We start from the raw sequence: 27,418 nt of genomic DNA on the forward strand, positions 1-27,418 counted from the left end.
CTACTTGACATATTCGTCTACGTCAACCCTGTCACAAATTGGGGCCTAGGTTTATCGGTCCTTACAAGGTCCTGAAAAGACTGTCTCGTGTTGCCTACAAAGTGGCCTTACCCAAAACCCTGTGCATACACCCAGTCTTCCACATCTCACTACTCAAGCCTTACATCAAGAATAGATATACATGGCTCCAAGCTCCTCCTCCACTCCTGGTCTGTGGTGACCCTGAATATGAGGTAGCTAAGATCTTGGACTCCAGATACAGGTGCAGACAAATGCAGTATCTGATACATTGGAAGGGTTACTCTGTGGCAGATCGTAGCTGGGTTCCTGTCCTTGATGTGCATTCTCCATCTTTGGTCTCCAGATTCCATGCTGCTCATCCTTTGAGGCCGGCTCTGGTTCCCGGAGGGAACCCTTGAGAAGGGGGATATGTCACACTGTGTCGCTCTAGCCATTGCTAGGGGCACGGCGTCTCCTTCCCTGCTCATTGCCAGAGGGCTGTGTCGGGTCTGGATGCGTGCGGCACTGACATCATCGCCGCATGCTCCTCTCTCACTGATGCCGGTCTGGACATCTGTGGCGCGAATCCTGCACCTATGTAAGCCTATTCAAAATTATCTATCACTGCCCAAGTGTAGGTGTTTCTTTGTGTGCTCCTGGGAGTGATAGATCGTTATTGCTATATTGCCTTATTGTGTTTGAACCCTGCCTGTCTGACTACTCTGCCTGTTATACGCCTGAATTGCTGGATTGATATATTGCTGCTTAAGTCTGCTTGTCTGACTACTCTACCTGTTTAACCCCTAAATTACTGTATTGATATACTGCTGCTGAACTCTGCTTGTCTGACTACTCTACCTGTATAACCCCTAAATTGCTGGACTGATACTCTGCTGCTGAACTCTGCTTGCCTGACTACTCTGCCTATTAACCCCTATTATTCTGAATTGCCTCTCTGTTGCCAAACCCTGCCTGCCTGACCATTCTAGTGGTTTGCCCTTGGACTGGTCTACAATTTCCTCATCTTGCTAACTTTCTCTGTTCTGGGATATTCCCTATCTTTCCGACTCGACGCTGGGATAACAAGACTACTGGTCGAGTTCGGTCGGATAGAGGAGTATCCCATGGGCATTACACGTTCAAGCGGGACTTCAAAAACTGTAAGTGGATCGTCAGGGGGTTAATGTTAGGCTTTTTTAAGGGTTTTTTGGGTGAGTTTTTTTTTAGTTTAGGGTCTGGGCAGTAAAAGAGCTAAATGCCCTTTTAAGGGCAATGCCTATAGAAATGATATCTTTGGGGCCATTGGTAGTTTATTGTAGACTAGGTTTTTTTTTTATTTTGGGTGGGCTTTTTTATTTTGATAGGGCTATTAGATTAGGTGTAATTATTTTTTATTTTGGATAATTTCATTTGTTATTTTCCGTAATTTAGTGTTTGCTATTTTTTGTAACTTAGTATTTTTTTGTTTTTGTTTTTAGATACTTTGTAATTGTAATTATTTTTTATTTTGGATAATTTCATTTGTTATTTTCCGTAATTTAGTGTTTGTTATTTTTTGTAACTTAGTATTTTTTTGTTTTTGTTTTTAGATACTTTGTAATTTTTAGAGTAGTGTTAAACTTTAATTTAATTTAAGATAGGGAAATTGTAATTTTAATATAAAGTTATGGTAATTTTAATATAAAGTGGGGGGCTTTCAGTTTAGGGGTTAATAGGTTTAGTATAGTGGCGGCGGTCTAGGGCTTAATAGCTTTAGTATAGTGGTGGCGATGTAGGGGGACGGCAGATTAGGGGTTAATAATATTTAAATAGTGTTTGTGATGCGGAAGCGTGGCGGTTTAGGGGTTAATAACTTTAGTATAGTGGTGAGGATGTCAGGGAGCGGCGGAATAGGGGTTAATTTTTTTTTTTAAGTGGCGGCGATATCGGGAGCAGCAGATTAGGGGTTAAAATATTTAATATAGTGTTTGCGATGCGAGAGGGCCTTGGTTTAGGGGTTAATAGGTAGTTTATGGGTGTTAGTGTACTTTTTAACACTTTAGTTATTAGTTTTATGTTACAGCTTTGTAGCGTAAAACTCATAACTACTGACTTTAGATGACGGTACAGATCTTGTCGTTTTAGGCTGTAACACTCGCTTTTGAGCCAGAACGCAAAACTCGTAATACCGGCGCTATGGGAATCTTATTAAAAAAACGTAATTTTTAGAAGTGCGGCACTGATGTTGCGTTACAGGCTAAAAGGCTTGCGGTACAGCCGACAAGATTTGTAATGTCTGCGTTAGGGAAAATGATGCGTTATGGGCCACAACGCCGCTATTTGACTCAAAACGCTAAACTCATAATCTAGTTGAAAGTATATTAACCCCCAATCCACCATTAACCCACATCTCAATAAACCTAATACATGTATTAACCCCTAATTCGCCATTAACCCACATCGCAATAAACCTAATACATGTATTAACCCCTAATTCGCCATTAACCCACATCGCAATAAACCTAATAAATGTATTAACCCCTAATCCGCCAATTACCCACATCGCAATAAACCTAATACATGTATTAACCCCTAATCCGCCATTCACCCACATCACAATAAACCTAATAAATGTATTAACCCTGAAACCGCCATTTACCCACATCGCAATCTACCTAATAAAACTAATAACCCCTAATCCGCCATTCACCCACATTTCAATTAACCTAATTAAAATATTAACCCCTAATCCGCCAAACACCCACATTGCAATAAACCTAACTTAATTACTAAGCTAACTGATTTGAACAGCCAATAGGATTTCAGGAGCTCTTATCCTATTGGCTGATTTGAATATGAAGATTCAAATCAGCCAATACGAATACAAGTGACGCCATATTTAAACACGTAACTTGCATTAAATATTCAGTGCACGGCAGTGACCATACGAAGAGGATCCTCCACGCTCCATGGCTCCGCAGTCACTGATCTTCAGTTCCGTGGTCGCCGGTCTTCAGTTCCGCTGTCATGTCCACTCCGCGCCGGCTTGGTCCTGGATGAAGATGGAAGATGTCGCTGGTTCCAAGAAGATTTTAATTTTTTAGATTATGGATTTAATGTGAATTTGTAAAAGATCTGAATGCCCTTTTAAGGGCAGTAAACGAGCTGAATGCTCTTTTAAGGGCAATGCCTATACAAATGCCCCTTTAGGGGCAATAGGTAGTTTAGGATTTTTTAGTGTTAGGTTTTTTTATTTTGGGAGGTTTGGTGGGTGGGGGGTTTTACTGTTAGAAGGGGAACTTAGTATTTTTTTTAATGCAAAAGAGCTGTTTAACTTAGGGCAATGCCCTACAAAAGGCCCTTTGAAGCGCTATTGGTAGTTTAGTTTAGATTAGGGGGTGTTTTTATTTTGGGGGCTTTTTTATTTTCATAGGGATTAGGTTTAATTTTTTTTATTTTTGATAATTTGGTTTATTTTTTATGTAATGTTAGATTTTTTTATTTTTTATTTTTGATTAATTTAAACTTAGTTTTTTTATTTTTAAAGTAGTTTTTTTATTTTAATTGTAACTTAGTATTTTTTAATTTAGGTAATTGGGGTTAATTTAGGGGGTGTTAGGTTAGGGGGTTTAGTAATTTAAATAGGTTAATTGCTTTGTGGGGGTTTGGCGATTTAGGGGTTAATAGATTTATTAGGTTATTTGCGATGTGGGTTAATGGCGGTTTAGGGGTTAATGGATTTATTAGGTTAATTACGATGTGGGTCAATGGTGGATTAGAGGTTAATAGTTTAATTAGGTTAATTGCGATGTGGGTTACTGGCTGGTTAGGGGCTTATACATTTATTAGGTAGTTTGCGATGTGGGTGAATGACGGGTTAGGGGTTAATACATATATTAGGGAGATTGCGATGTGGGTGAATGGTGGGTTAAGGGTTAATACATATATTAGGGAGAGTGCGATGTAGGTGAATGGCGGATTAGGGGTTAATAGTTTAATTAGCCATATTGCGTTGTGGGGGGTTGTCGGTTTAGGGGTTAATACTTTTATTATTAGTTGCGATGTGGGGGATTGCGGATATAGGGTTTTCTATGTGCCGGGTTTATTTTTGGGAGGAGGAGTAAGACCTTTACGGGGGATTTCAGTTTCTAGCATGCTGTAAGTTACTGGCAACTCCAGAAATTTGTATTTATGGACATTTATGGACATCGCTAGTTTATCCGACTTTAGGCACTTTATGGACTGCCGGTGGGGTTTATGTGATTCCCCGATGTGTGAGGGGAAATTACGGGCGATGCAGGTTTCAGCAGTTGGGCTGAAGCCAGCGCCGCATATGTAATCTCGCCCCCAGTATGAAGATGCAGTGCTTGTAAAGAGATTAAATAAGTGAACAGCTCTGAAAAGATTTTCAGTAACAGGAGGAAACCAGTAGTATGGTGCATAGTAAACTGATAACTGTTGTTATGCCAGGCAGTTTAAGTGTTTTTAATCCAGATAAATGGACATATGGATAGATAGACCAATAGATGTTAGATGTCTAATATTTTTGTTAGATGTGTGTGTTTTTTTCTTGTGACATGTGTGTTTACAGCACACAGAGTGATGAGTCATTGCTAAACCCACATCACTACATGCTCATCAAATAAGAGACAAAGATCACAGCTGCAAAAATCAAGACAAGAAAATGAGGCAAACTCTTCATTATTTTTTCAAACAAGAATATCACTTTGCTTTCCTTTAATGGAAGCTAGTTAACAGGCTATAATGCAGAAAATCAGGGCTGATTTAGTAAACAAGTGATTTCCACATCTGCCCATTGCCAAAAATAAAGGATGCCATCTCATAATAATGAACCTTACTGAAACCAAAAACAGAGATGTCCATTGTAAATTTCAGTTATCTCACCCTATGGCCGTAGGTACTATGTAACACAGTATTTTGACCAGCCTACTGTGTTGCAATTGTACCTACATCTAGCACAATTGCACAAAGGCGCATGTTACGGTCCCCACTGTCAGCTTAGACAGCGGAAGTTGCAACCAGGGGGCAGAAGTCATCTGCCTTCATATGTTAAGGAAAAATATACCATAATGCACCTAGATCAACACCTTGGGTTGTGTACTTTAAAAATATATACAGCATAGTCGGCATTTAACATTGCACAAGCAGTTCTGGAGAACTGTTTGTGCATTGCCGCCCCCTGCAGATTCGTGTCAATCAACCCGATCGTATCTGATCGGGATGATTGCTGTCTGTTGCTCAGAGGCGGCGGACCAGTTAAGGGACAGCGGTCTTACGACTGCTGCATCTTAACTGCTGTTTCCGGCGAGCCTGAAGGCTTGTGCGGAAACAGTGGGATCAGGGGGCATTCGGCCCTTGATAATTCGACCCCTTGGTGTTTACTATCCCTTTAAAACAATAGGACCAATAAGTATTTTTTCCATTTTAATTATTTCAAGGCAGAGGTTTCTTCCGTCTCCTAGTTTTTTTGTTTTTCCTCTGTTCCCTCTCCCTAAATATGTGATTAAAAAAGCATTTAAGCATTTACACATTTAACACTAAGGGCCAGATTACGAGTGGAGCGCAAATTTACGCTTCCGTTACTTGCACTAGAAGTAAGATTTTTGCACTAGTCGGATTGCACTCGTATTACGATTTGAAAGTAAACTGTTTTCATTCTTGCGCTAAACCGACAAGCGCAAAAAGTTAGAAGGTAGAATATCGTAAAGTCAATGTAGAAAAAAAAGTGAGAAAAACCTAACACTCCACTCTTGCACAAATCCGATCGCATATTATCATTTGCGCTAACCCAACATGAAAATATGAATATTTCACATTCCAATGTTCTTCTTTTTATTTATTCCGAAATAAATATTTTTATAAATATCTGATGTTTTTTGGTACAATATTTATCTATATCTATATCTATATCTATATCTATATATATATATATATATATATATATATATACAGTTGTATGCAAATGTTTAGGCACCCCTGACAATTTCCATGATTTTCATTTATAAATAATTGGGTGTTTGGATCAGCAATTTCATTTTGATCTATCAAATAACTGAAGTACACAGTAATATTTCAGTAGTGAAATAAGGTTTATTGGATTAACAGAAAATGTGCAATATGCATCAAAACGAAATTAGACAGGTGCATAAATTTGGGCACCCTTGTCATTTTGTTGATTTGAATACCTGTAACTACCTTGCACTGATTAATTGGAACACACAATTGGTTTGGTGAGCCCATTAAGCCTTGAACTTCATAGACAGGTGCATCCAATCATGAGAAAAGGTATTTAAGGTGGCCAGTTGCAAGTTGTTCTCTTTGACTCTCCTCTGAAGAGTGGCAACATGGGGGCCTCAAAACAACTCTCAAATCACCTGAAAACAAAGATTGTTCAACATTATGGTTTAGGGGAAGGCTACAAAAAGCTATCGCAGAGATATAAGCTGTCAGTGTCCACTGTGAGGAACATAGTGTAAGGATATGGGGAAATTCCCTGTTATATATATATATATATAAATATCTATATAGGTGCACCACTCAGTCTCACACCACACTTCGTGTATTTATTTGAATGAAATACACTATGTTTTGCTCATAGAACTGAGGGTGACCTATGGAGGGGTCATTAAAGAAAATATAGAATTATATGAACAGTATATATAAGATATATATATGTGGCCTTGCAGGCAGTCTATACCTTAGATGTATACACAAATCTTATACAAGTCCTGGGAAGTATAGCCAGAGGTGGTTATGTCACTTTAAACAATGGAGGTTCGTGATGCTCATATATCCTGTATGCACATGAGTAGTTAGAAAGCAAGAAAGCATTAACAGCAGGTATGTGGCTCAGAGGGGAGTTATGCACAGGAACGCTCAGAAAGCAAGAGCGAGTTAGGTAGGAGCTGCAGTCACACACAAGTCTGAGTTCTAGTAGCGTGAGCTTTTTCAAGAGTAGCATATTGATATGGTGTCAGGCATAAAAGATAACAGTCACAGACACAGGTATAGCATGCAAAGACTGCCCAAGTAAATAATACTGGTTACCGTACAGCCGCCTTGTAATCCGGAGACCGGTCTGCACTGGAAGCGGCAAGAGGTCGGAGCGCTCCGTGACGTCACACGCTGAGGCGTGCGGAGAAGGCAGAAGCCAGAGCTGTCCTGATTGCAGCATGAGCTGCTGTGATTGTGTCCTGTATCCTTGAACCAGACAGGTACGATAGGCAGGCTGTATTTTGTGTAGAATGCTCTAGTGCAACAGAGCAATGGAGAGGCGAGATAGAATTTCAAGATTAGCTGTGAGCATACAGATAGGTTCAGCAAATATCCTGTAGGATCAAATTACCAAGCAAAGATCTGAGAGCAGATGATCCTTAAATACTGGGTTGTGATCACATGACTGGGCACTTAAAGGGAAAGCAGAATAATCATGAACAAGACATAGTTCCTGACAGTATACCCCCCCTCAAGGAGCCGCTCCAAAAAGTCAAGGTCTCGGTCTATCCGGATGATGTCGTGGTACGAAGAAACGAGCCTGGGGGCAGACAGGTTGGAGAATGGCTCCCAGGAATCTTCCTCAGGACCATAGCCCTTCCAGCGGACGAGGTATTGTAAAGTCCGATGATAATACCTGGAATCAAGGATGTCAGCAACCTCATAACTAATGTCATCCTGCAAAGGTATGGGAGCCGGACCAGTGCTTGATGTGTCTCTGATGGCATGGTACGGTTTGAGCAAAGAGACATGGAAGGTGGAATATATACGGTACATGGATGGTAGTTCCAGGGAGACAGCATTTGGATTGATGATTTTGTTGACCTTGAACGGACCAATGAAAAGGCTTGCTAGTTTCTTACTCGGAATCTGTAGCCTAAGATGCCTGGAAGAAAGCCATACCAGATCACCCGGTTTGTAGTCAGGAGGCTTGGATCTATTTTTATCATAATACAATTTTTGGTTAGACTGTGCGGTCTTTAGTGTTTCTTGGATCAAAGGGAACACCTGAGCGACTGTGTTAATAGTTTTGTTTACCAGAGGAGAGGTAGATTCGTCTCTTTGTAGAAGGTGATAGGAGGGATGGAAGCCGTAGTTAACATAGAATGGTGTTAACTTAGTAGAGGTATTAATGGTGTTGTTGTATGAAAACTCTGCGGTTGGTAGTAGAGTAGCCCAATCGTCTTGTTAGTAGGTGCAGTAACATCGCAGATACTGTTCAAGGGTTTGGTTGGTCCTCTCCGTCTGTCCATTGGATTGAGGGTGATAAGCTAAGGTTAAATGCCTTTCAATACGGAGACTCCTGCAGAGTTGAGTCCAAAATCTGGAGGTAAACTGGGAACCTCTATCAGTTGTGATGGAATCCGGGAGACCATGTAACCGTACAATGTGCTTCAAGAAGAGTTGAGCTGTCTCTGAGGCATTAGGTAGACCATGGCATAGTATATAGTATAGTTATTCAGAGAAGGAGGTAATTCAACTATAAAATCCATGGCAATGAATCGCCATGGTCTGTCGGCGATTGGTAAGGAGAGCAGATAGCCATAAGGGTGGTTATGAGTAGGTTTGCATGTCGCACAAATAGCGCAAGATTGTATGTAATTTTTGACAGTGTGTGTCAGGTTTGGTCACCAGAAATCTCTCTGTATGAGATGTAGCATTTTGCGGACTCCTGGATGACCTGACAAAGGTGAGTCATGGGTGTCACAGAGAATCTGATCTCTTAGTGTAGACGGGACATATAGCCTGTGATCCAGGTAAAAGAGACCATTTGGGTGCTTGGTTAGATTTAAGTTTTTTATAGCAAGATCCTTCATTTGATGACTCTATGTGATGGTATAATAGTATCGGCTACGGTTCTATATTCAGGTTTGGGACCACATCTAGACAGGGCATCTGCCTTGGCATTCTTTCCAGCTGGGCAGTAGGTGATCAAGAAGTCAAACCTAGTGAAGAAAAGGCTCCATCGCACCTGTCGTGCAGATAAGGATTTGTTGGTTCTTAAATATTGTAGGTTTCTATGGTCGGTATAGACTATGATTGGATGCCTCGTGCCTTCAAGGAGGTGCCTCCAGAATTCCAGAGCTGCCTTTATGGCCAAGAGTTCCTTTTCGCCCACTGGATAATTTAATACAGCCAAATTCATTGTCCTGGAGTAAAAGGCTATGGCATGCAGGGGTTGTTCAGCTGATACCTTCTGAGAGAGGACAGCACCTAGCGCATAATTGGATGCATCAACCTCAAGGAAATATTGCCTGGTGGGGTCCGGAAATTGTAGGATAGGAGCAGTGATGAAACGTTTCTTAAGAAGATTAAAAGACTTGTTGGCTTCTGGGGTCCAGTGAAACTACAAAGTTTTCCTAGTCAGAGAAGTGAGAGGCTTGACTATGCTCGAAAAACCCTGTAGAAACTTTCTGTAGAAATTTGAGAACCCCACACATCTCTGCACATCTTTTTTAGAGCTGGGTGTAGGCCAGTTTGTTATGGCATCAACCTTATTGGTCTCCATTTGAATTCCCGAAGGAGAAATACTGTAACCGAGAAAAGAGATGGATTCCGTATGGAATATACATTTTTCTGCCTTGGCATATAAATGATTCTGTCTAAGTCGTAAAAGAATGGTTTTAACATGAGTGATGTGGTTTTCTATAGTGTCAGAGTTTATGAGAATGTCATCCAAATAAATGACCATACATGAGTCTAAGAGATCTCTAAACAGGTCATTAATAAAATACTGGAAGGTTGCTGGGGCATTGCATAACCCAAATGGCATCACGGTGTATTCGTACAAGCCATAGCGAGTCCGAAACGCCGTGAGCCCCTCATCCCCCTTCCTGACTCTTATGAGATTGTACGCACCCCTTAAGTCAAGTTTTGTGTAAATTTTAGCACCCTGAAGACGTTCTATCAACTCAGGTATAAGGGGAAGGGGGTACCTGTTTTTTATGGTACATTTGTTTAACTCCCTGTAGTCGATAATCGGTCTGAGGCTATTGTCCTTATTCCTCACAAAGAATATTCCCGCACCAGCTGGTGAGGTGGATGGACGAATGAAGTCTTTTTTCAGGTTCTCGTCCAGATATTCCTTGAGGTGAATAAGCTCAGGCTCTGACAGGGGATATATGTGTCCCAAAGGTATTTTTGAGCCTGGTATTAAATCAATAGGACAGTCGAATGATCTGTGTGGTGGAAGGACTTGTGCCTGTTTTTTTATCAAAAACGTCAGTGAAATCTGAGTATACAGTCGGTATCTGTTGTGACACTGTCTGTGTGTCTATATGTAGGAATGACTCAGTGGGTATGCACTTTATAGAACAAAAGGGCGAAACAAAGTATATAGAGCCCTTCAGCCAATGTATTGTAGGTTAATGTTTCTTCAACCATCCCAAACCCAGAATAAGCGGAAACATTGGTGAGTGTATGATCTCAAACATGCAAGCTTCAGTATGCCCTGATGGAAAACTTATAGTTAGTGGAGTTGTGTGGTGTGTAATGGGACCGGAATTTATCAATGAACCATCCACAACTCGTATGGCAAGTGGAACGTGTTTCTTTATTACAGGTATCTTATGTGCAAAAACAAAAGTGGAATTTATGAAGTTATTGGTAGCTCCTGAGTCAATCACGACCTGGGTGGAAACTCGGTTGTGGGGCCACTGTAAAGAAACAGAGAGAGTAAAGTGTGAAGAAGTATGGATTAATGGGTGAGACTTATAGAGAGGGATGATATTCTTACCCTTCTTTGTTTTTATTAAACTGGGGCATTCCTTAACGCCATGATCCTTGGCGGCGCAATAGAGGCATAAGTTATTCAGCTTGCACCGTAACTTTTCTTCTGATTTCAGTGGGCCTCTGACAAAAGCAATGTCCATAGGTTCATCCTGAGACCTTGTGGGAGAAGAAGCTGTGGTTATATAAGACCTCTTATAGGTATGGTCACTCACCCCTTTTTCATGCTTCCTCTCCCTAAGGCGGCGGTCTATGGAGATTGTTAGGGTCATTAGAACCTCGAGATTTTCAGGGATCTCCGTTCGTGCAAGCTCATCCTTTAGGGAGTCAGAGTGCCCAATTCAAAACTGGTTTCTAAGGGCTAGAGTATTCCAGAGAGTGTCTGAGCCCATCTTTTAAATTCAGTGATGTAGTCCTCCACAGCACGACGTCCTTGTTTAAGATTTCTTATTGCACTCTCTGCAGTGTTTTGTTTGTCATGATTTTCATACAGTAATGACATGGCATTGAAGAAAGATTCAAGCGAGTTAAGTATTGGATCAACATTCTCATAATAAGCATTAGCCCAATACTTCGGGTATTTATTTGAATTAAATACCCTATGTTTTGCTCATAGAACTGAGGGTGACCTATGGAGGGGTCATTAAAGAAAATATAGAATTATATGAACAGTATTGATATATATATGTGGCCTTGCAGTCTATACCTTAGATGTATACACAAATCTTATACAAGTCCAGGGAAGTATAGCCAGAGGTGGTTATGTCACTTTAAACACTGGAGGTTTGTGATGCTCATATATCCTTTATGCACATGAGTAGCACAGGAACGCTCAGAAAGCAAGAGCGAGTTAGGTAGGAGCTGCAGTCACACACAAGTCTCAGTTCTAGCAGCGTGAGCTTTTTCAAGAGTAGCGTATTGGTATGGTGTCAGGCATAAAAGATAGCAGTCACAGGCACAGGTATAGCATGCAAAGACTGCCCAAGTAAATAATACTGGTTACCGTACAGCCGCCTTGTAATCCGGAGACCGGTCTGCACTGGAAGCAGCAAGAGGTCTGAGCTCTCTGTGACGTCACACGCAGAGGCGTGTGGAGAAGGCAGAACTGGAGCTGTCCTGATTGCAGCGTGAGCTGCTGTGATTGTGTCCTGTATCCTTGAACCAGACAGGTACCATAGGCAGGCTGTATTTTGTGTAGAATGCTCTAGTGCAGGGGTCAGCAACCTTCGGCTCCCAGATGTTTTGGAACTACATTTCCCACGATGCTGAGACACTCTTTAGGCTATCTGAGCATCATGGGAAATGTAGTTCCAAAACATCTGGGAGCCGAAGGTTGCTGACCCCTGCTCTAGTGCAACAGAGCAATGGAGAGGCGAGATAGAATGTCAAGATTAGCTGTGAGCATACAGATAGGCTCAGCGAATATCCTGTAGGATCAAATTACCAAGCAAAGATCTGAGAGCAGATGATCCTTAAATAGGGGGTTGTGATCACATGACCGGGCACTTAAAGGGAAAGCAGAATAATCGTGAACAAGACATAGTTCCTGACACATAGTGAGGAAATGGAAGACCACAGGCACAGTTCTTGTTAAGGCCAGAAGAAAATATTGGAGAGGCAAAGGCAAAGGATGGTGAGAACGGTCAAAAACAGCCCACAGACCACCTCCAAAGACCTACAACATCATCATGCTGCAGATGGTGTCACTGTGCATCATTCAACAGTTCAGCATATGGGAGAGTGATGCGGGAGAAGCCTTTTCTGCACACACGCCACAAACAGAGTCGCTTGAGGTATGCAAACACACATTTGGACAAGCCAGCTTCATTTTTGAAGAAGGTGCTGTAGACTGATGAAACAAAGATTGAGTTATTTAGTCATAACAAGGGGAGTTATGCATGGCAGCAAAAGAACACAGCGTTCCAATACAAACACTTGCTAGCCACAGTAAAATTTGGTGGATGTTCCATCATGCTGTGTGGCCAGTGCCTGTACTGGGAATCTTGTTAAAGTTGAGGGTCGCATGGATTCCACTCAATATCAGCAGATACTTGAGAATAATGTTGAGGAATCAGTCACAAAGTTGAAGTTACGCCGGAGCTAGGTATTTCAACAAGACAACAACCCAAAACACTGCTCAAAATCTACTCTGGCATATATGCAGCTCCTACAAAACAAACAACAATTAACTACTAGAAAGTAACTGAAATCACTTTTAGCCAAGTGTCTGTTATGACACCTTTGTTAGATTTATGGTTGTATATACTTTTTAAAGACAGCTTAAACACCATATCAAATTGTCATTAAGGGAGGCCTCTGCTTCAGAAATATTTTGCAATATCTGCGTTACCATACCTTCCTCCCCACATTTTAAATGTTAAACCATGAGATCAAGGTCCCAGAGACAGAGCGACTAGGAGATGAGTTATTGTGGCAGAGGAATGAATTCAGGGTGCTCCAGAAAGTGTGGCTTAATGTCCTAGATGCAGAGTAGAGGCCATTAATAGGCCTAGCTGACTGGTTTAGGGGTAAGTAGATACATTTCTAATTGAATTGGTCCCTGGCTTTACTTTTCCAAAGTGGGACATAAATAGGGAAGGTAAAGTAGCAGGTGGGACCATGGGACAGAGTACTTTTAAAAATGTGATAATCAAGCATAATACGGGACCACAGAACTCTGCACAATTATGCACATGACAATCCTGCATAATACAGGACTTCTGGGAACTCTGCATTATTATGTACATGACAATCCTGCATAATACAGGACTTCTGGGAACTCTGCAAGACAATACTGCTCAATACAAGACCACTGGGAACTTTGCATAATTATGCACATGACAATCTAGCATAATACGGGACCACTAGGATAACGCACAAACATTTCAGCCATAATAAGTATGTAAGATCTGTCTGTGCACAGTATTTTCTCACAACTTCCATGATTATATACAACTATTTTTTCTTCTCTGTTTATCCATGGTATGTTATTTACAACGGTAATCAAAAAGACATCAAATCCTAGTTTATATTAAGAACTGTAAAAACATAACAAGCCATTTTAGTACTGAATGTCTCAAACATTCTTTCATTGTGTCATTGAACACAAGAGTGGGAGGAAATACAGTGTCTTGTGCTGCATTATCTAAACACATTTGTATCTGCTTTCCCAGATTAGCAGTCAAAATAAAGAAGTGATCCAAACCTACAGATACTTCAAAATAAAACAGGTGCACCCCCTATAAATATATACATTAAGACATTAAGACTGAGAATACACGATTTGCAATCAAAAATGTGTATTCTCAGTCTTAAAGTCTTTAAATATATATTTATTGGTGGTGCACCTGTTTTATTTTATTAAAGTCACCTTCGGCTAGATTAAACAAGGAGTGTCCGGGCATAAACTACAAGGGTCTCACAGGTCTCAACTGACACCCGACCCACACCTCTATGATTGTAATCAGTAGTGGTATGGCTACAGGGTAGCCTTATGGGGCCAATCTCCACCTACATTACGCCTGACCCTTCTGTGTGTCCGACTGCATAATAACGTCCTCTGTGTAGGCAAAGTGTATAGATACTACTACTAAGAGTTTGTATTGCTTTGGAAAGAGCACTGTTGAAATGAGGGCCCCACTACAGCCTTTGGCCTGGGTCCCCATTGACGTCTATTTACACCCCTGATATCATGCCAGGGTGGTGTTGGGAATAAATAAATTCCAATGTGATTGCCAAGAATGAGTGTAATGAAGTAAATACTTTTGCCAATTTACTATTCTTTAAAATGGAACTTTGAGCATAAGCATGTAAACGTTATTATTGTTTACTGTTAATTTTAGTCATATACTGCAATTGAATGTATTTGTTCATATACATTATCAGTGGGCAAGATTCACAAGGGTTTAAGAAGGGGGCAAAATGAGACAAACTTGCTATTGTGTTCAAATGCCTAAATTAACTAGTTATCAGGGCACTAAGATGAAGGCAGCCAGCAATATCCAACTAATTTTATTTGTGACACATATGATAATCAGTTACCTCACTGATGCTGCCCCATGTAACATCATAAAATAAATAATCTTTTGTAAAAAAAAAAAAATTATACTGTGGTGACTGTTTTAATCTCTGATTGTTATGTAAAATATAACCCTATGGGGGATATTTATCAAAGGTCTGGCGGACCTGATCCGACAGTGCGGATCAGGTCCACCAGACCTCGCTGAATGCGGAGAGCAATACGCTCTCCGTTTTCAGCATTGCACCGCAGACAGGCGGCCAATCAGCCACCAGCAGGGGGTTGTCAATCAACTAGATCGTACTGATCGGGTTGAATTGCTGCGATGTCTGTCCGCCTGCTCAGAGCAGGCGGACAGGTTAGGGAGCAGCGGTCTTTAGAACGCTGCTTCAGAACTCCTGTTTCTGGCGAGCCTGCAGGCTCGCAAGAAACACGGGCCCTCAAGCTCCGTCCGGAGCTTGATAAATGGGCCCCTGTATGTCTATAGCATAAAGCTTAGTTTCTCAGCCTGTGGTATGTGAAAACCTGGGAAGATTAGGTCCTATACAATGGGTATTCCAGAGCTTGCCTCCTAATTTAAAAAAAGGATTAGGCCTGTTGGTTTAGAAAATATAAATAATATATCACAGATAGCAAAATGTGTCATGTAAAGTGTACAGCAGCAATAACAGAGGTGCAAGGTAAAGCACCAAAGAGAAATATAAAACATTCCATAATGAACTACACCAGCTAAATGTATCATGTAAAGTACTCCAAGCAATCATCCAGATTAAAGGGACCTAAAAGTTTTCTTTCATGATTCAGATAGATAATACAATTTTAAAAACCTTTAAAATTGACTTCTATTATATAATTTGCTTCATTATTTAGATATCCTTTGTGGAAGAAATAGCAATGCACATGGGTGAGCCAATCACGTGAGGCATCTATGTGCAGCAACCAATCAGAAGCTACTGAGCCTATCTAGATATGCTTTTCAACAAAGGATCTCAAGAGACTGAAGCAAATTAGATAATAGAAGTAAATTGGAAAGTTGTTTAAAATTGTATGTTCGAAAGAAAAAATGTGGGTTTCATGTCCCTTTAACAGCACCAAATGGAAGAATTTCAAATAAAGGTTCCTTGTCATTTTCCCAAAGAGGATGAGCAACCCCCCCCCCCCCCCCCCATGCAGGGGATGTATGAAACACTGTTGTCCTTCAGAAAGGGGAGGAAATGTAAAGAACCACAGTGTGCCAACCTTTACATTCTATGTGTTTAAAAAAAACATTCTTAGAGCAGTAGCGACCTATACTATTTAATCAAAATATTCTGTCTTTATTCAGAAAATTACTACATCAAGGTCAAAAAAGTGAATTATATGCAAATCTTTTAATAAGCTAAGATATACATGAAGCCATTGTCTCTTTAAATGACACTCAGAAGCAAGATGTACGGAATTATAATTCGAGACAAAAAAGGCATTAGTGCTTACAACTAACTCAATGTGATCAATCTTTCATGACATACAATTTGTGATTTTAATTAGTATTTTTCTAAAGCAGAGTTTCTTGTTATGCATTTACTAAAGGTCATGTTATCCTCCTTATCTCATAGTCCCACACTTCAGGTATGAGACTCGTATACCAAGCCTTTCAATCTGACGTTTAATTAGATAATATTCCTAGCAGACCCTCTTAGCAGAGACTCTAATTTATTGATGTCCTTCAAAAACTGTGTACATTATCCAGTGTAGCTTAGTTGATTTAAATTATTTTATTGTTTTCTCCTTTTTTTTTTTTTTTAAAAATGATGTTGTATTTACTTTTTAATGTATCACTTTATTTCCTATAAAAATAACATTACTTGTGCAACCGCTGAGAAATGATATCTGAATACTCTTCATTGCACAGGCTTCTTGCTTTATACACAAAAACAAAAAATACATTTTTCATTTTCAAGGTGCATAATATAAAAGGGACATAAAAATCCTTTTTTTTTCTTCCATGATTGAGATAGAGCAACTTTCCAATTTACTTCTATTATCAAAGTGTCTTTGTTTTCTTAGTATCCTTTGTTGAAAAATAGGAAAGTAAGCTCAGGAGTATGCGCATGTCTGCAGCATTATATGGCAGCAGTTTTGCAAGAATGTTATACATTAGCAAGAGCACTAGATGGCAGCAGTATTTCCTGTCATGCATTGCCCCAGATATGCAGACTACCAATCTAGATATCTCTTCCCAGCATCAAGTGGAATGATAGGAAATATCCAAGAGCAGAGAGAGTTTGTAAAATGAGGTAAGCAGTACTCACAATAGGCAGGGTAGCCCTCGGCGGCAACAGGAAGACAACCCAGCAGTATAGCAGTTCAGGGGTAACCAATAGAAGGACCAGTAACAGGCAGGCGTCGGCAACAAAAGGAAATCTAGCAGTATAACAGTTCAGGGGTAAACCAATAGAATGGTCAGACAGGCAGAGTTTAGCAACAGTATAGCAATCCAGCAGTTCATGGGTTAAGTAGGCAAAGTAGTTAGACAAGCAGAGTTCATCAACAGTAAAGCAATCCAGCAGTTCAGGGGTTAAGCAGGCAGAGTTTTCAGACAAGCAGAGTTCATCAACAGTAAAACAAACCAGCAGTTCAGGGTTAAGGCAAACAGAGTAGTCAAACAGGCAGAGTTTGATAACGGTAAGTCAGCAGTAGATAAACAACACAACACCCAGGAGCACAATAAGAAACACCTATACTTGGGCAGAGTAATGAAGAAAAGGAAGCACTTACATAGGCGCAGATTGGCGCAAAGGAGAAACCACAGGTGCGATCCAGGCGGCATCCAGGAAGAGACGGCGAGTGGTGATGACGTCATTGCCGCACACTCACCACAGCTGCATTCATGGCAATGGCCATAGCAACGGACGAGTGGTGGCGGCGTGACATAGTCCCCCTCCTAAGGGTTACCACCGGCAACCAAAGCCGGTTTGGAGGGATGAGCAGCATGAAACCTGGAGATCAAAGATGGAGCATACATATCACAGGCAGGAATCCAGGAACGATCTGCCACTGAGTAACCCTTCCAATGCACGAGGTACTGCAGATCTTAGAAACCTCATACTCAGGTTCACCATGAATCAAGAGCAGAGGAGGTCAGAGCTGAGTATATCTGTTCTTGATGTAGGGCTTGAGTAGAGAGATTTGGAAGACTGGGTGTATGCGCAGGGTTCTGGGCAAGGCCACTTTGTAGGCAACAGGAGACCGATGAACAGGGCTGCCATCAGGGGGTGACAGGGGTTGCTGCTGTCAGGGGCCCAATGGGCCAGGGGGGCCCCATGAGGCAAGAACAATTAAAAAAAAATAATAATTTTGGCAGCCACCAGAGTAGCAGAGTGCTAATTGAGCATGGGTAATGTTATTACAAGGAGTAAAATATTAGCATTTGAGAGGTTTTTTGAGTGTGCACTAAACCACTATGCACAGTGTGAGACAGACTTGGCACTTTGTACAGTTTGTGCCTGAGTCAGACAGCAGATCACTTTCATTTGCAGAGGAGGTAGGACTTACTTAGTAAATGTTTTTTATTTCTTTGTGCAATTTTGGATTGTAACTTCAGTGTGGTAGTAGTTGTATGGTGGGCCAGGGGTCCATAAAAAACACATTTTTTTAGCAGCAGTGTATTTATGATTATTTGACAATGCTGTAGAAATTATATATTTAAAGCCATGCAGAAATGTTTCATCCTCAATACACAAATTGTAGGTGGCCTTTTGGCAGATATGAATTTTTTTATATATATATATATATATATATATATATATATATATATATATATATATATATTTATTTATTAATTACATTCCAGTTTACTGCCCATTTATGCAAGGACTTTCCAGATGCAAGGAGGCATTTTATTTAAGATTTTTACATCTGCATAAAATGTTATACTCTCAGACTAAGATTGCTCAGTGTTTGAAATGAGACAGGTTAAAGGATTACTTTCTGTTATAATTTTTAAGCTAAACAACTAACATATTAAAGTTAATAAACATTAATTAAAACCTACTGACCTATATTTTCTCCAAAACAAAGTTTCATAACGTTCTAAAAGTTATATCTTTTATTCGCCGATGATGTCACGTTATCCTGCCCACTATTTTCAGCACTGCATGTTCAAAATACTTAAACCAATAACTTTGTGTTTAAAGCGCCATTTTGAAACCTAGGTATTGTAAACGGATTGGTACAGAGCAAAGGATACCCACGGAGTGGGTTTGGAAAACAATTAAATTTGCAGACAAGATTTCTGATATACGGTAGAGATATGTTAATTAAATGCTATTGATAAAAAGCGTATTTGGGGTAGTTAGTTAGTAACAGGCATAGAAAATATTTACTTACAGTGGCCCTTTAACTTAAAGGGACAGTCTACACCAGAATTTTTATTGTTTTAAAAGACAGATAATCCCTTTATTACCCATTCCCCAGTTTTGCATAACCAACACAGTTATATTAATATAATTTTAACCTCTGTGATTATCTTGTATCTAAGCCTCTGCAAACTGCCCCTTTATTTCAGTTCTTTTGACAGACTTGCAGTTTAGCCAATCAGTGCCTGCTCCCAGATAACTTCACATGCACAAGCACAGTGTTAGCTATATGAAGCATGTGAACTAACACCCTCTAGTGGTAAAAAACTGTTAAAATGCATTCTGAAAAGAGGTGGCCTTCAAGGTCTAAGAAATTAACATATGAACCTCCTAGGTTAAGCTTTCAACTAAGAATACCAAAAGAACAAAGCAAAATTGGTGATAAAAGTAAATTGGAAAATTGTTTAAAATTACATGCTCTATCTGAATCATGAAAGTTTATTTTGGCCTAGACTGTCCCTTTAAAACTGTTCAGTTTACATTACAGCTGACTTAATTTTGAAATACATACAAACAAGTCTAATTCCTGCATTTAACCAGATCTAATGTTATGAGTACCACAGCGTATGCTTCCACCAAGACCATATAGAGTACAGCATTTTCAAAATCCATAAGTACAGCTGACAGATGGGAACATGTGTACACTATATTTGAAGTGGTGCTCTTGGTTGGGGAAAATGGGGGGGAAAAAACAAACACATGTCAACCTTTTAAAAGTACTTTTCTTCATCTAGCCATCTACCCAGATCATTGATGTACAATTTTTAATTCACCGAATTATTTTTGTTTGCACATTTACAATGTATATAGAGGATGGCGCTAGTAGCCAAGTGTAACAGACACACTTATTCAGGACATATAGTAAAAAACAGTTTATATAGAATAATTTTATCAGTCATCATACATTGGCCTCTAGTTATCAAGCCGTCGACTTTCTTGCATTCGACGGCACCAATACGCTCGCCTAAGATGGCCTAACATCGCTGCCGCAGACCTGAATACGTTCGTCAAACTTATCAAGAAAGCTGTCAAAAAGCCGCGCACCAAGTACGGTGCGATGAGCAGCGGACTGTTAACTAACAGTCATCGATCTTGCTGCTCATCTGCTTATTCGCAGCTTTCTTGCTAACCTGTCACTAAGCACCCACACTATACTATACTGTTTTGCCCCCTATACCACCGCTCCCGGAGCCCACCGCACCTAAATAAAGTTATTAACCCCTAAACCGCCGCTTCCGGAGCCTACCACAACTCTAATAAAGTGTTTAACCCCTAAACCGCCGCTCCCGGAACCCACCGCCACCTACATTATATGTATTAACCCCTAAACCGCCGCTCCCGGACCCCGCCGCAACAAAATAAAATGTTTAACCTCTAAACCACCGCTCACGGACCCTGCCGCCACCTACATTAAATTATTAACCCCTAAACCTAAGTCTAACCCTAACCCTAACACCCCCTAACTTAAAGATAATTTAAATTAATCTAAATAAATATTCCTATCATTAACTAAATTATTCCTATTTAAAACTAAATACTTACCTATAAAATAAACCCTAAGCTAGCTACAATATAACTAATAGTTACATTGTAGCTATTTTAGGATTTATTTTTATTTTACAGGCAACTTTGTATTTATTTTAACTAGGTAGACTAGTTACTAAATAGTTATTAACTATTTAATAACTACCTAGCTAAAATAAATACAAAAGTACCTGTAAAATAAATCCTAACCTAAGTTACAATTACACCTAACACTACACTATCACTAAATTAATTACCTAAATTAAAATAAATTAATTACAATTAAATAAAATATACTAAAGTACAAAAAGAAACACACTAAATTACAGAAAATAATAAAATAATTAGATTTTTAAACTAATTACACCTAATCTAATCCCCCTAATAAAATAAAAAAGCCCCCCAAAATAAAAAAAAATCCCTACCCTACACTAAATTACAAATAGTCCTTAAAAGGGCCTTTTGCGGGGCATTGCCCCAAAGTAATCAGCTTACCCACACACCCAACCCTACTCTAAAACCCACCCAATCCCCCCTTAATAAAACCTAACACTACCCCCTTGAAGATCACCCTACCTTGAGACGTCTTCACCTCCATATCGCTGAGGTAGAGGTGCAGGACCGGACATGCTCCTGGTAGGACTAGGTGCCGCAGCGGAAACAGGAGCAGCCATAACTTGCGGGACACTTTGGTCCAAATTTGCAGTGCGAGTCAGAAGGGTTTGCACGGCTAGTGCAAATTGATCCAAGCGGTGATCCTGTTCATCCATCCTGGAAATTATAGCAGGTAAAGGTGGATTATTAGCACCATCAGGATTCATGGCCCTTGCGTAATGTCAGGGTGCCAGGAATCAGACTGAGACGGGAAGTGCAAAAATAATCACACCTTTATTAATAGCAAAAAATAATAAAAAGTCCACAAGTCAAATAACAAGCCAGGAATCAAAACCAGAGCTGGTAGTCAGACGAGCCGAGTCAGGAGACAAAGCGAGTAGTCAGACGAGCCGGAATCAGGAACAATGAGAACAGCAGAGTCAGGAACAAGTGATGACATCACAATTCTGAGACTGCATCCTGTCTCACACGGATAATGTACACCAGTCTGGCTATAAAAGGAAGTGCAGGAAATGAGCAGCATCACACAGTATGCACCAGAGTCAGTACGAGAGGTGAGTAAAATGGCTGCCAGCAGCACATGGCAAACAAGGCAGGGAAAAAACCTTGACACATAGGCGCAGATTGGCGCCAAGGAGAAACCACAGGTGCGATCCAGGCAGCATCCAGGAAGAGACAGTGAGTGGCGATGACGTCATCGCCGCAAGCTCACCACCGCTGCATACATGGAAATGGCCATAGCAACGGATGAGCAGTGGTGGCGTGACAGTAAGAGGACAAAAAACTTTAGGTCTAAACTCTCTCGGTGCTAGTATAGATTTAAACAAAGAAAACAGGTTGAGAAAGACTTAATGGGATACGATGTGAAAAGCTTTTATCCATGCCTGATATGTCGTGCATGTAGGTATAGTCAGGGTCGGCTCCAGAACAAATGAAATGGGGGGGCATTTTTTTTCACGAGGGGGCACGCATTTACAAAGCATGTATGAGAGTTAAAATAAAAGCAGACCTACATATTCTGCAGGAATGTGTAGCTTCTGGCTGGCTTATCCCCCTCTATTTGGAGAATATGTGCTAAATCACTAGGTAAAAGAATGAAGTCTAAATCCTATGCAGTGCACTAAAACAGAGCCATTACACTTGAGACCCACAGTGCAATAGCTCCTTAAAAGAAAATTCACCCCTTAATCACCATGATCCAAAACCCTTAAACTCATTCTTAAATCTCAATCATGTCCCCTAAACAGCCATGCACCCCAAACCCCCCAATGCAATTAAAGGACCAGTAAACACAGTAGATTTGCATAATCAACAGATGCAAGATAACAAGACAATAGCATTTACTCTGAATTTCAAATGAGTAGTAGATTCTTTTCTAACACATTTCAAAGTTATGTATAGTTCCACTCCCCCTGTACCATGTGATAGCAGTTAGCCAATAACAAATGCATATACTGTACGTATAGTCTGAGTTCTTGCACATGCTCAGTAGGAGCTGGTGACTCAAAAAAGTGTAAATATAAAAGACTGTGCAAATTTTTTTTAATGGAAGTAAATTGGAAAGTTGTTTAAAATTACATGCTCTATCTGAACCATGAACATTTTATAAAACCTGAGTGTCCCTTTAACCCCTTTGTTTGCAATAGCAGTGAGGATACTAGGTTTTCAGGTACTGGTAATTTTGTAGATTAGATTTAGCTATACCTGTTTCACAATAACTAACGGATATCAGGCTACTTAATACAACTTATGGACTGTGAACCTATAAGAATATGATTGTATCATATAAATATAAGTCTATAAATGGCTACTGGCTTCTATCGACGCCTCAAAAGTGCACTGTAATCTTAGGCCCGGCGTAAGATCACAATGCACTTTTGAGGAGTCGATAGAAGCCGGTAGCCATTTATAAACTTATATTTATATGATACAATCATATTCTTATCATGGTCTATTGTTTAAGAAATATGAGTAACTCACGATAGTTAGGTAAAATTAATAGGGTTAAAGACAAGTCCAAAACGTCTAAGACACAGAACTCCTTGCAGATGTGTGATGCGACCTCACAGTTCATCAACTAACTCCGCCCCCAGCATGCAGCATTACATAACAATTCATTATTTTATTTATTATTTTTAAAGTGTATGATCATATCAATATTTTTTGAGGGGGCACAGCCTTCCATTTGGGTGGGCATTGGCCCCCAATGCCCCCCCTTGGAGCCGACCCTGGGTATAGTTCTAAGAAAAAAAACATTGTTATTCCGGGTCTAAAAAGATGAATATGAAATTAAAGATACAATCAGGTGTATCAATATGTATGTTTGGTTCCAGGGGGAAGTTTAATATATGTTACACTGCAGTTCAGCAGGAAATAGTTAGTTAATGAGTAAGGCAGTTACACAGACATTAACTGTAACAAGAGCTGCTGTTTATGCATTCTGTTATAAGATGTTCTTTTAATAAATTTGTTAAAACTGCAACTGGAGTCTTAGAGACTATCTTATAAACAGCAGCTTTATACATCAGGGGCACAAATAAAGGAGTAGTATACATGTTACTATATACATGTGATATTATTTACATAGGTGAAACAACATGTAAATAAGCCACCAATCAACAAGAGCTATCTAGCTGCTGAACCAATAGAACAGGTTAAAGGGATATGAAACACATTTTTTTTCTTTCATGATTCAGATAAAGCATACAATTTTTTAAAAAAATTCGATTTACTTCTATTATAAATTTTGGTTCATTCTTTTGGTATCCTTTGTTGAAGGAGCAGCAATTTACTACTGAGAGCTGGCTAATTGGTAAGCCAATAGCTAGAGCCATATAGGGGCAGCCACAAATCAGCAGCTAGCTCCCAGTAATGCATTTCTGCTCCTAGACTTGAGTCTGCAGAAGACAGGACTTGCTACTATAACAAAATCTCCATTGTTTAGCCTAAGCTAAAATGATAAGATAACAAACAGCAAATAGAGACAGATATGTTCTAAGGTCAGGCTTGCGAAGCCTGCCATGTGATCTTTCAGTTATCAGGACTGTAAAATCCATATTTTTCAGACTTAAATTAAAGCAAAAGGTGCAAAATAAAGAATGAAAGTATATGTGCATAATTAATTATTTTAAATTACAACCTCAAAATGTTTACTGTCTCTTTAAAGGGACATGAAACCCAAATTTTGTCTTTCAAGATTCAGACAGAACATGTGATTTTAAACAATTTTCCAATTTGCTTTCATTATCTAAATTGCTTCATTCTCTTGGTATCATTAGCATATCTAAGTAGGCTCAGGAGCAGCAATACATTATCGGGAACTAGCTGCTGATTGGTGGCTGCACAAAAATGCCTCTTTTCATTGGTTCACCAGAGGTCTTCAGATAGCTCCCAGTAGTGCATAGCTGCTCCTTCAAAAAAGAATACCAAAAGTATGAAGCAAACTGATAAAAGATATAAATTGGAAAGTGTTTTAAAATCAAGTGTTCTATTTGAATCAAGAAAAAGAATAAAAATAAAAATGTTGGGTTTCATGTCCCTTTAAGGATAAGTATTACTGTGTATTTCTAATTAAGAGAACATTAGAATAAAAATCATTTGTAGTGTACAGCTAGGGTTAGGGTGTGGTATTTGCAAAGTGCAGCACATTTAAAATGAATGTTCCTGAGCCAAAAAGCAAATATGTGTAAAACTCTACACCTCTCTGCAGTTATTTATACAGTGATTCATGCAATAAAACAACTAATGTCATGATACTGTGTTTGCAAAACATATTCTGGCTATTGCAGTATATAAAATATTGGGTAATGTTTTTATGATCTGATCAATGATCCTCTTCTCTTTACTTTCAGTGGGCCAGATTACGGTGGCGCTGGCGATATCGGGTTTACCGCGGCTGTTTGCAAGCGTCGGATGTAGCACTCGTAATACATGTTGAAGGTAAACATGATCACTTGAGCGCAATTGAATTTAACGTGTGTCAGGATAGCGCAACCTCAGCGCCCTGGTTAGCTGTTTCACAAAATTAAAGTGTCACAACACAGCTAAAATACATTTAAAATTACAGTTACACTCAAAATAACACTATCTAATAAAAAATTATTTTAAAAGAATTATTTCACAAAAAAAGTTGCTCAAAGATATGAGGACTCAGGTGTTAGAAAAAAAGGCAGGCAAAGCCAAGGCCTTTAACATTGAGATACATACATATACATGTCTAAATATGTATATATATATATTTGTTTACATATTTCTACATATTTATTTATGGAGCCCTTTGAGGTCAAGTAGATTAAAACATGTTAAAGCATATTTATGCACTATTCATATTTAATAAAGTGTTATACTGTGTATTTACTGTAAATATTTCACATTCCAAAGTTTTGCACATAGCAGAATATGTTTCAAGTATTTATCAATAGATATTCCTATATATCTATATATAAAGATCTCTCTCTCTATATATATAGGTATAGATATATAGTGTATCAAAATACCATCAGATAGATATAGAAATATCTATGAATAAATAGAACATATTCTTCTTTGTGGAGAACTTTTGGATGTGAAGTATTGGAATTTTCATTGTGGGTTTGCGCAGTTGAGAATATATTTGATCGGGTTTGCGCATGAGTAGGGTGTTAGATTTTATTCAACTTTCTTGCTCCATTAACTTATATGGTGTAATAACTTAACATGGTCACAATATTCTAATTTTAGCTTTTTGCATTTATTGTGTTAGTGCGTGAGCAAAACATTTTACTTTCAACTTGTAAGATGAGTGCTACCTGGCATGGACAAAAAGATTACTTCTAGCAGAGTTAGCGCACAAGCGGGAGCGTTAAATTACCACTCCACTCTTAGAGGCCGAATTATTAAGCACCGTATGGTGCCTAATACTTCTGTTCCTGCGCTAGCCTTCAAGCTTGCCAGAAACAGCAGTTAAGAAGCAGCGGTCTTAAGACAGCTGCTCCTTAACTCGTCGGCCACCTCTGAGTGGTGGACAGGAATCAAACCGATCAGATACGATCAGGTTGATTGACACCGCCTGCTAGCAACCAATTGGCCGCGAATCTGCAGGGGGCGGCATTGCACAAGAATTTCACTAGAACTGCTTGTGCAATGCTAAATGCCGACAGCGTACGCTGTCGGCATTCAGCGATGTCTGTCAGACATGATCCACTGAGCGAATCATGTCGGACAGACATTTAATAAATTGGCCCCTATATCTGGCCCTGTATGTTTTACATGACTTCTCCATCCAAGACAAAGGCAGTAAAATTATAATCATGTTTAATGAGTATGGTAGGTTTGAGGGGAAAAAAAGCCTTAGTTGCTGGTTATGTTCAAACAGGTTGGAAGCTGAATTGAAGATATGGGTGTAGCAAATAAGGTGGTGATAACTTGTAGGGAAAAGTTGTTAGATGAATGAGAGCTTAAAGGATTTGACCTGGAGTCTTTGGGTTTAAGAACTGGTTAATGGGTTCCATAGTACTTTGGCAGCTGTAGCAAGCATAAGCATGATGCCTGACTGCAATGTAGTAAGGCACCTAGGCACAGCAATCTCCTCCTCTTGATGTTCATGAACAGATAGTATATAGTGCATAGGGTAAAGAGGAGCAGCAGATATCATCATGTACATTGATAAGGTATGTGGCTGCAAGTCTATGGATCTGATGTGGGTGTCGGTATGTGGTAAAACAGAGGGGCTGCAGGTCAAGATGTCTCATCTGAAATGGAACAGTAGCTGTTAGAGAGGCTGCAGGGCCAGGGGTCTGATATGATGCGTTTATATAGTAGATAAGGGGCTGCAGGGACAGGAGTCTGATCTGATGTGTGTATGTAGCTTACAGATGGTCTGCAGGGCCTGTGGTCTCATTAGAGACGAGTATGTTGCTGATAGAGGGGCCGTAGCTGTAGGCAGGGCATTGGGTCTAATATGATGTGGGTATATAGCTGACAAAAGTGCTGTAAGGGAAGGAGCTTGATATAATGTATCTGGTTTTAGCATCTAGACGATGAGGGGCTGCAGGGTCCTTGTGTCTTACTTTTCCTGACTCAATGCTCAGTATCATAGCACTATGTGGACATAGAATGGGCACTTTTTATGCATTTAACATATCATTAGAAGTGTCATAAAAAT

The sequence above is a fragment of the Bombina bombina genome, chromosome 4 (genome assembly GCF_027579735.1).
Source record: "Bombina bombina isolate aBomBom1 chromosome 4, aBomBom1.pri, whole genome shotgun sequence".
In the NCBI taxonomy this organism is placed as follows: domain Eukaryota; kingdom Metazoa; phylum Chordata; class Amphibia; order Anura; family Bombinatoridae; genus Bombina; species Bombina bombina.